Source organism: Panthera onca, chromosome A1, assembly GCF_046562875.1.
Source record: "Panthera onca isolate mPanOnc1 chromosome A1, mPanOnc1 haplotype 2, whole genome shotgun sequence".
Taxonomy (NCBI): Eukaryota; Metazoa; Chordata; class Mammalia; order Carnivora; family Felidae; genus Panthera; species Panthera onca.
The window spans coordinates 224,523,229-224,540,152 of NC_138339.1; the positions used below are offsets into that span (position 1 = coordinate 224,523,229).

Here is a 16,924-nt window from a genome sequence, read left to right on the forward strand (position 1 = left end):
TCATCAATTCTAATATGCACATATTCTTCACATTTTAACATCTCCGGAATCAGGATGCATCATATAACCAATGTTGGCTTATAATCACCATCATCCAAGCATCCTTATGAAATTGCCACCTTCTCATGTCTTATATGTATGAACTTGTATCCTGAGTTATATGCTTTGTTTGTACTTCATGTATTTCATATAATTTCCACATAAAATGTTTTTCAAAGTATTGTATTTATCATGATTTCATCTTCTTAGAGTCAATGAAAGAACAGTAGAGACAGAATTGGTATTAATGAGACAAATATCAGGTGCCTGGGTGGCTTAGTCGGTTCAGCATCTGACTCTTGATTTCAGCTCACTCATGATCCCAGGGTCATGGGATCAAACCATGCTTGAGATTCCCACGCTTAAGATTCTCTCTCTCTCTCTCTCTCAACCTCTACCCTCTCTCTACCTGTCTCATGCTGGCTGTCTCTCTCTCAAAACAAAAAAAAAAAAGAGAGAGACAAATATCATTGTAGAAGGACTACTACTAATTCAACATTTTTTTTTTTTTTTTGCAACACAAAATCCTTTAACGATTCTAAGGCAAGAACCCATCGGAATATTTATTTACTTTTCAAGGAATGTGTTCTCTTCTCAAGGATTCTGAACTAATTAGTCCTTGGTGATACTGATGCTAGTACAAATTGTGAAGTGGATATTCTTACTGCTGTTTTTTGTTTTTTGGGTTTTTTTGGTGATCAAGTGGTTTACTCTTGGTCCCCAAGATTCTCTAGTAATTTACTCATTTACTTATTTATTCATACTCCTAGTCTCATCTTCTTTTTCAAAAATTAGTATCTTAGTAGTAGACTCTAACCGCAGGGTAAATTAAAGTTGAAGGAGGGGCTAAATTCTCCAAGGTGTCCATTGGGACTCCCATTGTCACTCTGGGACTTGAGGTATTGAGGACAGGGCTCTTGAAGTTTTACTTTCTGAGACAGTTACATTTCTGAATCACTTAAGTTTTTATTGAGATTAGTCAATCAGCCCAAGGTAAATTGTGAAATGACTACTTGCATCTGCAACTGGAAACTAGAATATCATTTTTGGCTTAATTAAGATTATAATTTCATTTTTATAACTTTAATAAGTTCCTTGTTTAATATATAATTTTTAGTCTCCATATTTTCTGATTCTGCCACCATTTTTGTATACAAGAGTCAAGATGGCAATAGTATCTTATAGGTGATTTGGACAAAATCCATTTTTTTCTTATTTTCTACTAATATACATAAATTAATCGTGTTTTTGAGAGGTTTAAAAAAATCATACAAATGTTTCCAGTAATGTTTGCTAGAGCAGATTTTAGGAAATTTTCAACTTCCTAATTTGAGGTCAGAATTCTTTGTACACATGTAATCTATCTTTATAACCAATATGAGTCACATTTTATTTTCCATACTAACATCATAGTGAACATTGCAAAATAAAAGAAAGAAAATAGGGATATACCTGGCTAAATAATACACTGAGAATGAAAATCACAAATATCTTCTTAATAACTTGAAGATACAGAATTTTTCAAGTTTTTTTTTCTCCCTAGCATACCAGGCAGGAAAATAATAAAAAACAACACAAAATAAAAACATCTTAAATATTTGCTGATGGTTATGTTTTTAGCTCAAACCTTTTGCTATGGACTTTGCTCCTTGTAGAATCACTGGAAAATTGTGGGACAGAACTTGAAACCTGAAAGGAAGCAAGAATCATATGTTGGACATAAACCCTGGAGTGTCTCACTCAGCAGTGAAACACATCTTAGCCAGCCACAAGTGTATACCAGATGACCATGAGTGTCTGATGACAGTCCATGGTTGGCCCACCTCACGGTTCATTGGTTTTTAAAATACTTTACACAACAAATGCACTTTCTCCAAACTTCTCCACCCATAATGAAGAATTTTTGTTACCCTATTCCTCAAACATCATCTTTACTCCAAAATGAGGATATGGTTTTTTTATTGCCTTGCTCTTCTGATGATCTTACATTTTTGTGATTTTACTTTCCCTACTCATAAAAATTTCCTCCTGGAAACATCACTTACATGACTGGTGGCAACTAACGGGAATTTAGGTCTATATACAGTGATTTGGATGGAGCAGGGGAAAGTAATAACATGTTATCCAACGGACACATTCCCTAAACTCATCACTACTGGTACCACAAAAAAAATATTACTACAGTAAAGGAAAAGTAAACATTCAATGAGGATTTTTCTAAAAAAGAGTCTGTGCTAGTTCAAGAAGTCCATAGAAGGAAACGTATCTAGTCTACGAAGCTGTAGACAAAGAAATACCTGTTGTTAAAAAGCTCTCCATCAGTTGGAACAATGGGTGAAGGTCGCAATAATGCCTGCTGCGTTGGTCAGAACATACACTGGTGAGTCATGGATCAGCAGAGTTAGGACTTCATCTTTGTGTTCCCAGCACTGCATTTCTATTTATATTGAGGATCTTTTATTCTAGCCCTTCAGGGAAAAAGATCTCCATCTAAAATCTGACACTTTCTTTCTTAAGGTAACTTGATGAATCTCTCTGTGCACCCATATCTTACCTTGAAATTATTAAAGAGATTAAATGACATTACATACATGAAGAATGCGGCATGTAGGTATTTAAAGAATGCTAGTTTATCTCCTGTTGGGGAACTTGGCAGACTTACTGCACCAAAGTCTCAGACTAGGCTCAGGGCAGATCCTTTACTTCCTGAAAATCTCAATTTTTTTAATCTTTATTGTTTCTATATGGTTTCTTGAATCCATCTTGTCCTTGCAGATGTATACTTTTATGGAAGAGGCATGAGGACAAAGGAGTAGAGAAGAGGAGCTATCAGCAACAGTTGGAAGTTGCAAAGCTCTTGGAATAGTAGTGACCTGCTTAGCCTACCAGAGAATATGCTGAACACCATCAGTCAGGAAAGTCTAGAACAGACTGAATGTGTCACCAAATCCCGGAAAGACTTGGGACATGAAAGCACAGATTTGAGCCTCCTGATAAGATTATCAGGATCTGAAAGACAACGGATCAGTGCTTTCATTAACCACAGTTCGCTTTCAACCCCTAAAAGCTATACCCTGTCAAATCATCCAACAATTGCCAGAGAAAAATAATGACATTTTGGAGCATGCTAATGCTCAAAATATTTTACTTCCATGTACCCCTTGTCAGGAAGTCTCTAGATAATATGTTATATCATACAAGGCAATTAGCTAAGGAAAAGGAAGACATGGAATTAGGAGACGGGGAGAAGTACAGAGAGGTCAGGGATGCCCCAGGTGTTGATGAAAGAAGATCTAGAATAATAGACTTTCAGGGAATCTGGAGAACACTGAAGCAGAAAAATAAGCGCTCCAGATGGAATCTCTTCTTGAAAAGTATGAAATAGATCAAAGGCCTCATGTGCCTACAGATAAGAAGAGACTCACACTTCCATCAGAGAATTTGCAGATTAATTGTTTATGGGTAATACCAAACTAAGAAGAGACAATTAATAACTCCATGAAACATAAATTTTGTTCAAGAAAAGTAATCATGGTCAGTAGATTAACTATGAATTATAAGTATATATTCATAACCCATAGTATAACAAACTATAAATACCAATCTAATAAAAGATTCCTTCAGAGAACAGGGCTGAAAAAAAGTATACACATGTGAGGAGAAGAAAGTCTGGGCCATAAGAGTTTGACCCTATTTTCTGTTGTATGGAATCAGTAAGTATGTCAAATCAAAAAAGTCAGCAGGTAACAGGATCAGAAAGTTACTTAGTAATAGGATTCAAGTGTCAAAAGAATACACTAGACTAGTAGAAACTGGTTATCTGTAGAGTAGGAAACGGGAGCAGGAAGAAGTCAAGAGATTATTCTTCTTCATCAAAATTCCTGTCTAGCACTAGTGGCTTTGTAAAATCTTGTGCATAACTTTGATAATAAAAGTTATGTTTAAATAAATAAAATTTTATTTAAGTAAGTTAAATAATGTTAAGTTACTGTGATATTCTTGTGATCGATAGATGATAGATAGATAGATAGATAGATAGATAGATGATAGATAGATAAGATAGACAGATAGATAGTTCTTACAGATATTCCAGACCTCTAATTGATACATAATGGAATTATTCCTCTCTTGTAGTCATTTTTCGCAGGCATCTTCCTAAGGACCCATACTGAATTATCTAGCTCCTTGCTACTCAAAATATAGGCCCCAAACCGGAAACATCAGCATCACTCAGGAGCTTGTTAGAAATGCAGAAGGTCAGGACTCATCTCAGGGATACTGAATTGAAATCTGCATCTTAACAAAATCCCTGTGCACATTAAACTTTCAGAAGCATTGGTCGAGATCACTGCGTTAGTACCCTCATCTCTAGGTAAAATGTTTAGCCCTCTCTCATAGATACCTTGCTCGGTTTCCACCCTTTTGTAAATCTCAAAACCAGCAAATATCCCATTAGAGTTTTTCAACTTTGGTACTTTTGACATTTGGACCAGAAAATTCTTTGTTGTGAAAACTATCCTGTGCATTGTAGGATGCTTAGCAGCATTCTAGGCCTCTACCAACCAGATGCCAACTTCCTCTCCATAGTGGCAACCAAAAATATCTCCAGACATTGCCAGATGACCCCAGAAGGGTAAAAATCAGCCCCAGTTGAGAACTACTACATTAGAGAATGAATCTTGAGGTAGGGTTTAAGGCAGCGCAATCCTCAGAATGAAGTGCAATCAGAATTGGGGGAAGTGAGTTGAGAGGCAGAGAGAAACATACTTTGAAAAAGAATATTAAACACTACAATGTAATTTCATATTTGAAATGAAATACTTGTGGTTTACAATATACAGTATTAACAGTAAAGCACCTGGGGATTTGCAGGATTTCCTTGGGGATATGCAAAAGATTCAAAACTCCTAACTTAAATCCATCTCCTTTGGGTCCTGTGGCTCTCATAGGCATGCTTGCATTTTTGAAATTTCTATTGGCTTATCAATCTTTGGATAATATGTTTCAAATTTCAAAATTATTTTGCAAAGAAATGGTCTCAAAATTGCAAAGAATATACCCTGAAATGTGTGACATCTATTAGGAATACAGAAAAGATTTCTGAAAACTTGTGGGAATTTTTGATTTAAAAGAAGTTTTAGGGGTGTCTGGGTGGCTCAGTCGGTTAAGTGTCCAACTCTTGATCTCGGCTCAAGTCATGATCTCATGGTTTGTGAACTCGAGGCCCATGTCTCTGCATTGACAGCATAGAGCCTGCTTGGGATTCTCTTTCTCTCTCTCTCCCCCTTCCTCTGCTCTCTCTCTCTCTCTCTCAAAATAAATAAACTTAAAAAAAAGGTAATAAAAATCCAAATTTATATATGGTTTTAACATTGTTCAACACCTGCACCTTCACTCAGTTCATATGTGAAGAGGCATCCCATGGGAAGAGTGACAGTAGGACCATCATTCACTTGTGTTGAAGTGTATTACTGGTTAGGTGGGCTGCATGTAGATGGCTTATGGGTGTCATTACTTTTTCTTAACTAAACAAGGCCTCTAAATGGAAAGAGACTTTAACAGATACTCCTAGTGTGGCAGGCACAAGGGAACAACAATAAAATGCTAGACTTGACATTTCTCCTACTCCTAGTACCATTTCTTAATCAGCCACGTGGCACAGTTAAGAAAAAAAAAAAAGAAAAATATGGACAAAAATTTGAAGGAAAATGGCCATTTTACAAGAACTGTTTAAAATATAAATTCATATAAACTTATATTAATGACAAACTTTTCAAGTGTATATCATCCTGAGAAGAGTTAATTATATGCATGTATATATGTGTGTGTATATATATATATATATATATATATATATATATATATATATAAAATCAAGATATACTTAGCTATATTTATATATAGTAGAATTAACACACGTGTGTGTGCATGTGTGCACATTTTGAAAAATCGTAAAGAGTAGCACATAAATTTGCTTGATATATGCTTATGGAATGAAAGGTTAGTACAGGGAATTCTTCAAAGCAACACTGAAATAGTCTAGTTTCATAAATGATGGTCCTACTGTCACTCTTCCTTTGGGATGCCACTTATGAAATGAGTGAAGGTGCAGGTGTTGAACAATGTCATAACCATATATAAATCTGAATTTCTTTTTACTCTTTTTAAAGTTTATTTATTTATTTTGAGAGAGACAGAGAGAGAGAGAGCTGGGAGGGGCAGAGAGGGAGAAAGAGAATCCCAAGCAGGCTCTATGCTGTCAATGCAGAGCCCGACATGGGGCTCGAGTTCACAAACCATGAGATCATGACTTGAGCTGACATCAAGAGCTGGATGCGTAACCGATTGAGCCACCCAGACACTCCTAAAATTTCTCCAAATAAAATCACCATGGATGATCTGAAAAGCAATTTAGTTTACTCATCCTGCTTTTCAGCGGGAAGTGGTTTGAACAAAACTGAACTTCAGCGTTACCAGATCCAGAAAGTCTAGAGCCTGCTGCACAGAAAGTGTTAGGAGAGACTTAGTCTTGCCAAGCAGATGGATGGCTTGTTATCCTGATTCCCCTCTAGATATGGCTTATCATACAAGCCAGACAACTGTATGATTTCAGTCAGAGTTAGAGTCCATATCAATACCCAACTAACTCCATCTTTGTAGTCCTAAAGATGTTTAGGCTAAAATAAATACTGCTCTACTTTGAAAATCTGGCAATTTCTAATCCCAAACCCCAAATCCTAAATGTTAGACAGAAAAACATTTTATTCACAGGAGCTGTTTCTTCTGTGTTCATCTGTAGAACATCTCCACTTGTTATAATACTGCCTTAACAAACAAAAAACAAGCATGTCTCTAATTGGGAAGGCCCATGAAACCAAATAAAGTAAATCAATCAAATGATTAGAGAGAGAGAGGAGGAAACCTTTTTTTACTTATTCATAAATATAAGTATTCTTGAAGTTAACACTAAATGTTCACACCTTTTCAGATGCCTACTACAAACCAAATACACAGCTAAGCAGAATATACAAAAACACAATCTGTAGCCTAAAATAGAGCTGTGTATACAGTATCACTGAACTGACACAGGAATGGACAATTTTGCAATGAGCCGGATGATAAAAAGACTTTTTCATACACAAAATTTTTGTCATTGAGTAGTTTGAAAGAAGAGTGGCAATAATCCAGTTTGACAAAGATGTATATGGGAAGATGTGATGAAAGAAGGGAACAACAAGAAGAGACAGAAAATGCTGTAACCTTGACAAAACCACAACATTTCAGCATAGAAGACACATAGTGTTTATGCAGAAAGGAGAAGGGGACAGACTTCAAAGCCTCCTGTGAGCTATAAACTCCAAAGCTGTAGAATTCATCCTTTAGCCTACATGATGACCGGACATTGAAAGATTTTAAGCAAAGAAGATGGATGGGATCTACTTAAACATTACATTCTCTTGGAAGCTGGCTTAGAAGTCTGGCTCCTAAATTATTCTTGGTTCCCCTGGTAGTACTCCCACAGTAAATGATTTACTATAATTACAGATGAATTTGAGCATACTTTGAGACATTCATCTTTGTTAATTTGTATTATATATATATATACTGCACACAGAACAAACAACAAAAGAGAAGGAGAAGGGGTTGAGTATGGGTCAGAATTGCATGGAAGCATCAGAGGGGCAATAACCAGCCCTGCAGCCTGTATAGACTGATGCAGAGTTCTTAACCCTAGTGATGAAGAAGAGTAAGTTAGACACAGAACCAGCAGAATGAAGGCTCAAAAACATTAATTAATTTTGTATTAATTATAAATAATTATAAATCATATCTTTTTAATGCACACTTCTTGCTTCCTCTAGGTTGTAAATTCCAGTGAAAGTAAAGGTTGTGTCTATATTGATCAGCATTGTATTACTAAGATTGATTTTAGCACATAATGGATTTCCCCCCAGAAAAGCTATTTTAGTGAATAAATATAAGAATATATGCTTCCTTTCAGAAATAATTCTGGAAGCAATATGGAGAATGGACTAGAAAAAGATAATTCAAGCTTTGCCTCTTGAGTTATGTTCTTTTTTTTTTTTTTTTTTTTTTGAGTTATGTTCTAGAAAGGGAGATGAGGTTCTCAACTAAGTGACAGTGGGAGTAAAGAGGAGGGATATACTCAAGAAATATTTATTTATATATTTATAAAGTTTATTTATTTTGAGAGAGAAAGAGAGAGAGCTTGAGTTGGGGAGAGGCAGAGAGAGAGAGAGAGAGAGAGTGTTAGTTCCAAGCAGGCTGTGCTCTGTCAGCCCAGAGCCCGATGTGGGGCTCAAACTCACAGTGAGATCATGACCTGAGCCAAAATCACAAGTCAGACACTGAACCAACTGAGCCACCCAGGCATCCCTCTATTAGCATCTTTTCCAAAGCCTCTAAACATTCTCATTTCTATGTCATATTAATAAATATCCTCCTGGCCCTTGTATTTCTCTATGATGGAGGTTCTTTCTCATACTTTTCTTTCAAATGCAAGGTTCTTATATAATAATCCATCCTTAACTCTATTCCTTTACTCTCATTCTTAACTTCTGCTCCACTTGTCCAGTGACACACATTGGTAATATGGACTCTTCTTAACTCTTGGCCCCTCAGTAAAGAAAAAAGGAGATGAAATTTCACCTACACTGAAGGTGGCATTATACACTTGATTTGTTTATACTATCTGACCTTCTTAATGAGGTGCTCTAATCACTTTGCTTTCACATTGTCCCCCAGTATAAGGCAGTTTTTCATCATTTACTCTCTCCTCTTACCCCTCCAATCATTCCTTCTTACTTACCTTCAAGTTCCAGTTTTATTTTGAATTGCTCTTTCCTATGACTTTTCATTTTAACATTAATCAACCTGCCATCCCTTGAACAAATAATACCAATGTATGCTTTAGACCTTTGTTCTTGTTATTTTCTTCCCAATGCTTAATTTGTATTTTTCTGTTAAAGACCAGTTTAAGTGTTTGCTTCTCCAAGAAGTCAGCCTTAACACCCTCAGGCTAAGTTGGATGATTGATCTCAAGGGTGTCCATAAAACTGTGTGTATATTTTCATTTCCATATTCAATTTTCAAATTTTTAGTAGCTTTGCAATTATTTGTTATTTTGATCAGGTCATTAGCTGCTTATTTTTGTTTTTTTAAGTTTGTTTATTTTGAGAGTGAGAGAAAGCACAAGTCAGGGAGAGACAGAGAAAAAAGGAGAGAGAGAATCCTCAGATGTGGGGCTCAAACTCCCTAACCATGAGATTATGACCTGAGCTGAAATCCAGAGTCGGATACTTAACCCAGGCACCTGAACATTAGCTTCTTAAAGACAGTTTGTATTCCATGAATCTCTGCACCCTTATCACAGAAAACAGAGAACCTGGGACATAGCAAGTGCTCACTAAAAGCTTGTGGAATGTGTAAAATTAATTTAGCAAAGTTTCGTAATTATGGAAGGCTATTGGAAGTTTGTGCATGGAGGAGCTATTTGATTTAACAAATATTATGTGACATTAAATCTGGAAATGCATGAAACAAAGATTTGAGTGAAAAAGAGTCAGAAAAGCAGCATCAGAGACAGAAGAATCTGGGAGGAGAGGTGCTGCTATCACACACAGGGCAAGAGACATGAGATTTCCAAGAATTAAGTAATAGTTAGCAACATTCCTATAAGAAGGCCAGAAAAGACATGCAGAAAACAGACTGTGAAAGACTAAATAAGTCCCCAAAGAGGTCCACACACTAATCCCCACACTCTGTGACTGTGTTATCATACACAGCCAAAGGGACTCTGCAAGTATAAATTAAGGGTTCTGAGATGGGGAGACTTTCCTAGATTACCCCGGTGTCAATGACATGATACAGATCCTTGTAAGAGGAAGCCAAGAGGATCAGAGTGAGAGACAATATGTGATGTTAGAAGCAGAGGTCACAGGGATTCAAGGTCACAAGCGAAAGAATGCAGGCAGTCTCTAGAAGATGAAAAGGCAAGGAAAGGATTCATCCCTAGAGTCTCCAGAAGGACACAGGCCTGACAACTGAGTTTTAGACTTCTGAATTCCAGAACTGTAAGAGGATACATTTATGTTGCTGTAAGCCACTGTTTGTGACATTTTGTTATAACAGCAATAAGATACAATACACAGTCACTGAGCGAGTAAAAAGGTTAAGTTCTAAGGGAAGAAAGCAGGTATAAACTTCATGGGGGAAAAAAAGCCTCTTAGAATGAAATAAAAAACAAGATAAGGACACCCTGGTGGCTCAGTCAGTTAAGTATCTGACCCTTGATTTCAGCTCAGGTCATGATTTCACAGTTTGTAGGATAGAGCCCTGTGTTGGGCTCTGTGTTGACAGCATGGAGCCTGCTTGGGATTCTCTCACTCTCTCTCTGTCTGTCCCCTGCTCTCTCTCTTGCTCTCTCTCTGTCTCTCTCTCTCTCAAAATAAATAAATAAACTTAAAAAATAGGATAAGCATTTGGGAAAACAAATCATAGAGCCTTTTTTTTCACAGGAGAGATTTAGATATGTTCAAAGGAAGAAAACAAAAGTGGAGATAGAATTATCAAAGATTTTGAAGAGAAACTGTGTGAAGGGATGAATTCCTCATGTCAACAGAAAAGGGCACAACTACCACATGTTTGCTTTGTGGCCATCATTGTCAGTCATGGACCTTCCCACTTTACAGAAGCATCTCAATAAATCCTTAAGGTAAACCATTAACTCTCATTATGAGAGAATTGTGGCTGAGGAAGGTTAAATAATTTGCCCAGGCTATACACATTATAAATTGTGGAGCAGGACCTGAATCCAAGTCTGTCTGATAAAGTCCATACTCTTTATGCCCCCGGAAAGACAGGAGAGGTTAGCATGCCTCTCAAGCTCCGATTCCCTGTCCTTTGAGTCAGGAGGGGAGGAAACAAAAATGGAGGAGCAATTAGATGTGCTTTGGATACAAAAGAAGGGAGATGAAAGTGTACTTAATAAATTAAGGGGAAAAAAGCATATGAGCCAACTTTTAAAGGATGAGATCTAGATAAAAATATTTTCACAATGAATCACAGTATTCATCAACTCTGGTTATTTTTATACAGTTGTAACAACTTCTAAATGGTCAAGAGTTTCAGTTCAACCAAATTTTCAAGTTTTTCCCTTAAAAGAGAAAAAAAATAGTAAGAAACAAAGTTAACATACCAGAGTGTTCAGGTTGAGTCTAAATCAAAATAAATTACATGTCTAGTGAGTTTCAAAAGTACAAGCTATTTCCCCACATCTGTAAGCAATAGATTTTACTTAGTGTGAGAAAATCCAACCAACTTAGCAGAACACAGTGTAAATTGACTTATCTGAATGGTATTTTGTGCTTCTAATTTGGGAAGGTGCTTGGTTTAACAATTTGTCTGCATCCAAAAAAGGAAAAGACTACAATAAGAATCGGGTAAGTACAGAATTAGTATACAGATATTTTCACTAAGAATTTATTTTTAAATGTTTAAAATCTATACTTTCTTAAATATCCACATATAGTTCCAACTTTCAAACAATTAAATTAGATTAATTTAACAAACATGGGATGGTTGGATTTGGACTAAAATTTGAAGACAATTCAAAATGCAGATCAGGGATGCCTGGGTGGCTCAGTCGGTTAAGCGTCTGACTCTTGGTTTCAAGGGTCAGGTCATGATCTCATTGTTCATGAGATCTAGCCCAGGGTCTGGCTCTGTGCTGACAGCACGGGGCCTGCTTGGGATGCTCTCTCCCTCTTTCTCTGCCCCTCCTTCCTCACTCGGTCTCTCTCTTAAAATAAATAAATAAACTTTACAAAAAAAAAGTAAAATGCAGATCAATGACAAAGACAATGTAAGTTGGGAAAACTTTTTAAATGAATGGCCACTTTGGGCAGTTGAATAGAAGTAATAATAAAACAGATTAAGGATTTCAAGGAAACTGTTGTATAACAGAATCAAAATTTATACTGAATTAGAACAGAATTGTCTTTTTGAAGAAATGAAATTATGATACAGACAACAAATATAAAAAGATGAACCAGAGTTTATAGGAAAAAGAAAAAGCTTAACACTATAACATCAGTGGAGGATGGAGAACAGAAGAGCAAATTAAGAATGGCAGGTGCTCCTGAGAGTAAGCGAACCAAAATTAATAACCAAAGATATAATGAAGAAAACATTGCTGAGTTTTTAAAAAAATTATCTGAGCGTGTAGATATAGATGTTTTATATATTCTGAGGGGGAAGGACAATGAAAAAGAACGTCTAGATACATCCTGGAAAAATAGCCTATCTAATAAGATTAAACATATACCTTCATGCATCTATGCAGAAACTGAATATGCAAAAAATGTGAAGATCTCTTAAAGTACAAAACTAAAGGGGCACCTGGGTGGCTCAGTCAGTTAAGTGCCTGACTTTGGCTCAGGTCACGATCTCACAGTTTGTGGGTTTGAGCCCCACGTCGGGCTCTGGGCTGAGCGCTCAGAGCCTGGAGCCTGTTTGAAATTCTGTGTCTCCTTCTCTCTGCCCCTCCCCTGTTCACGCTCTGTCTCTGTCTCTCTCAAAAACAAATCAACATTAAAAAAATTTAAATAACAAAACTCAAGATCTCCACAAGCAGCTTTTCAAAATTCAGGTAACAACAGAAAAAGCTTTAGCACAAACATAAGGTTTTGAATGCATGTGATTTGGATGACCCAGCCAGACTGGAGTTTACCTAAGATAGCAACAAAATTTCAGATACTTAAGGACTCAGAAAATATATTTCCTCTGTAACCTTCTTGAATAAAATAAACAAAAGGTATACCCCCAACCACACAAGAACTGCATTACTGTCTAGTACATCCTTATCCAGCCTCTCCTGAAATAACTGTGCTTGTGGATATGTTTTCTCACTCATTATCCATTTGAAAGCAAGGAGTGATATATTCATACCACAACTTTGCTCACAGATTATATGACCACAACTGACTCTAGATGACTATCCACAGACATGTCGTAGGATGCCTGCTCAGATCTATTATCAGAAAGCATTTTATAACCAGTCTCAACTAGAGCTCTGTTTGTGTGAAGTGCTCTCATTTCCCTTGCTTATAATCTGACACTCTTCTTGTCTTACTCTAGCCTTTCTTGTCTTACTCTAGGCTTTCTGTCGGAATTAGCAGGAGGCTGAGTCTGTGGTGGTGGTGGTGATGATAGGGGTCAGGACTCTTCTCCATCAAGACCTCTGTGCTCCTACAGCACCTATATTCCTCCATCAAAGGACTTATAATAGTACAACTGCTTGTTAAATCTTTCCTACTGCTCCTGCTACACTCACACAATCTTTATAAACCACCACCCAGAAGAGTCCTTGAAATACAGAACGTATTCTTAAAAGTTTAATAACTGTATGAAAAGTAGCTGTTAGTCAGATGTTACTTAATTTTTATTTTTAGTTGACAGAGACTTCAATAGCTCATGTGCGATATTACGGAATTTGTGCTTCTACTGCTCCTAATATATTATATACTAAACAATGTCCTGATTTGTGGGTCCAACTGTAGCTAATGTGTTACTCTAAATTTGTTTACACAGAGGTCTTTTTCCTTTTATTGAAAAAAATTATATTCCTAATATAATTAGGCCCCAGTATGCCTCTTCCATGTAGCACTTAAGTTACGTAGTTTAAAAGTTTTGACCATGTTAAATGTAGGTACACCATTAATCTACCATAACCAGGGAAAGCAAGAAAGTGGACAGGAATAAGAGCATGCTGGAATTGGCTCATGACAGCTCGTGAGGGCCAACAGGAATTTAAAAAGCTAGCTGCTAATCCTAGAATTAGTAAAAATAAATTATATAAACTTAAAATTAAATCAATTACATTGAAAACAAAGATAAATACTCAAAGCCACCATTTTCTAATCTTTTTAACTATATTTCACTATTATCTATGCTCTTGAGTTTACCTACAGTCACTGGAATTGTGTGGTTGACATACTATATAATCATGTGCTGCTAAAAATATCTTCTAGCTCTTCCTTGCTGCCCACCCTCATCTTGGTTCATATATCCAGCACTCATATGTTGGATTTCATGTTAATCTGAAGTTTTCCACATTATCCGTAAATATGGTGATTCACAAGTTTCCCAGAGAGCAAGACCAAATCGTGTCTTTACTTGGATTGCTTCCATTGAACAGAACAAACAACAAATACTGTTAGGCCTTCTGCAACACAGACATGGTTGAGGACTCCAAAGTTTGTAGTTCCTTTCCAGCAATAAGAACCAAATTATCTTACTGAGCATAAAGATCCTGATAAGTTAAGCTTCTGATTCTTTATCTTGGGGACTGTTCAAACTGATGTGGGGTTGCAAGTGAATGGTCAAGAAAGAATTCTTGAGACGTTTTTGGTGCAAAACGGGGCTTTTATTATAGCACAGGGACAGGACCCGGGTCAAGAAGAGCCGCACTTCTGTTGTATGAACCTAGCAGTTCTATGCTGTGTTCAAGGAGGGGACCTGCAGGGAGTATTACATCATAAATGTTTTCTTCGAATTTCTACTCATAAAATTACTCTCACAGGATTTCTCTGGAGCTCTTTATCCAGCTCGATATTAACTATCGCTGAGATGTAAAGGCAGTCATGAGACCTTTTAAGAATGTAGGAACCAGTACGTATTTGATCTATGCAGACTAGATGTCAGCCTTCCGGGCTAAAGGTGAACATTTTTCTGCTTCTATCCCTCATCACAAACCACCACCATTTTCTAGATGTCTCATTCTGCCACGATCTGAGATTTCCTGGTTAGTTTGAGAATTACAAGAGGAAGAAACACAATAAAAAACTGAGAACAATGGGGGGCACCTCAGTCGGTTAAGCGTGGGATTCTGGTTGAGGTCATGATCTCACAGTTTGTGAGTTCAAGCCCTGCGTCAGGCCCTGTGCTGACAGCTGGGAGCTTCGAACCTGCTTCAGTCTCCCTCTCTCTCTGCCCATCCCCCGCTTGTGCTCTGTCTCTGTATCTCTCAAAAAATAAAATAAACATTAAAAAATTAAAAAATGAAGCAAACCTAAGAACAATGAGAAGAAAGGGAACATGACTGGGAAGGATGAAACAGAAGCATACCTATTTGATTTGAAACAAGAATGGCAAATTAGAAATTTTAAAGAAGAAAAACAGGGATTGGGGAAAGAAACATCTATTTGTAAATATACACATACCTCCAGATCAAGTCAGTGGATTTTCTACAAAAGTAAAGAGTGCTGGGTGCATCGTTCATTCCTATTTAAGCCACTGCTTTCTTCCTCCAAAGCTTAAGCTTGGTATAGGAGGTTATTCCTTATCTCTTATTTTTTATGGAAAAAAAAAACCCACTTCTTAGCTCATCTGCTTACTTTATCTAAAATTTTGTGTACCTAAGATATCTTTCTCCCAAAAGATTTTTTCCCTCAAGTTTCCCAGACTTGTCCTCAGAGTTTGCTAATGTGTCACACAGAGACTTGTGTAACTTAGTCTGAAATCTGGGTAATTTTTCTCATCCTGTCCTTGCTCCTCACAGAATGAGTAAGAAATAGAATGTCACTATTCCTTGTAAGCGAATTAAAAGACACTGAAATGAAGACCAATTGGGTTAAATGAAAAGAAGGAAATGTCACCGATGCATTCATAAGTTGTACATACCTTTAATATATAATTTTAAACCAAAAGATCGGTCCTGGATTTCCTATAGTTGGTGGGCTATGGGCATCTTTGCATATGCTAATCTTGGAGAGGTTTTCTGTAAGCACAAATGAAATCCTCCCTACTTGTCATCTCTCTACAGGAATATTTATGTGCACTCAAGTCAGTGCTATTGGATTTTTTCCATGTGAGCATTATTGGATTACCCCTCTCTCCGCCTTCTGCTTGCAACAGCCTGTGCACTGGATACGTGCTTTGCTGCATATAACTCCATAGGCAGCATAGTTTAGGTCTCGGTAAGCGGAGATCCCGCCAAGACAGCATGTCTTCCCTCAATTAAATTTTAATTTACTGAGAACCAACTACACATTCAGCAGTAGTGCTTGGCATGCCAGGATAATAATAGTAAGATACCATCTTTACTTTCTTGGTGATTCAAATTATTTCAGGGAAGAGACAATTATAGTGCAAAACAGAACCCTTTATGTGAAGTTGAAATATTCAGCAAAGAAAGTCTCAATGGATCTTCAAGTCAACACAAAACTATGTATATAAATAAAGTTTTCCATCACAATAGATGGCCAGTGGGCCAGTGAGAGAAGCTATTAACAAAAAAGAAAGGAGATTTAGACATCTTGATTTGGTCACACGAAGCTATGGGCTCTCTGCTCTGTGTGTCAAACGGATGTATAAAAGCAAAGAATTTGAAGGAATTCTTCCCGAGTACCTCTGGCTGCCAAATGCCAACTGTGTGGAACGTGCAAAACTGAAAGAGGTACAACAAATAGAAAGGAACACGAGAAATAAGAAGCAGGACAAAATTTCCATGCTTACTGCTCTCTCCTGGCAAGGGGTGAGATTAGGTAAATATATCTGGAAAACAAGGTGTACAAAGAGGTGTTTCGTGTCATCAAACGGTATTCTATTTTCATTACAATGTTAACAGAAACTAAAACACTTAAATACTACTTCTTCAGATCTTGGCAGTCCCACCCTGATGCAAAAACAAAGGCCAGTGGGCTAGAAATCTAATCCTTCCCTTTTCCTCTTCGGAGACTATGGTGTTCTCTTTAAAGGAAAATTTACTCTCATCACTTTTTAAAATGTTTACATTTATTTAATGAAATAACTTCTTAAAGGCTCAAAGCAAACAAGAATCTTTTTTTTTTCCAGTTAACAAATG

The 16,924-nt window shown here is 36.9% G+C and overlaps 1 long non-coding RNA gene across 1 annotated transcript in view; it reads right to left on the bottom strand.

Annotated features, from left to right (window-relative positions):
* Window positions 1–1,544: 1,544 nt before the first annotated feature.
* The window catches only part of LOC132682161 (uncharacterized), a 238,183-nt gene continuing 222,803 nt past the window's right edge, over window positions 1,545–16,924 (bottom strand). Inside the window, exon 4 of the long non-coding RNA XR_009611507.3 lies at window positions 1,545–1,728. This is a non-coding gene — a long non-coding RNA (uncharacterized LOC132682161). The remainder of the gene's footprint in view (window positions 1,729–16,924) is intronic.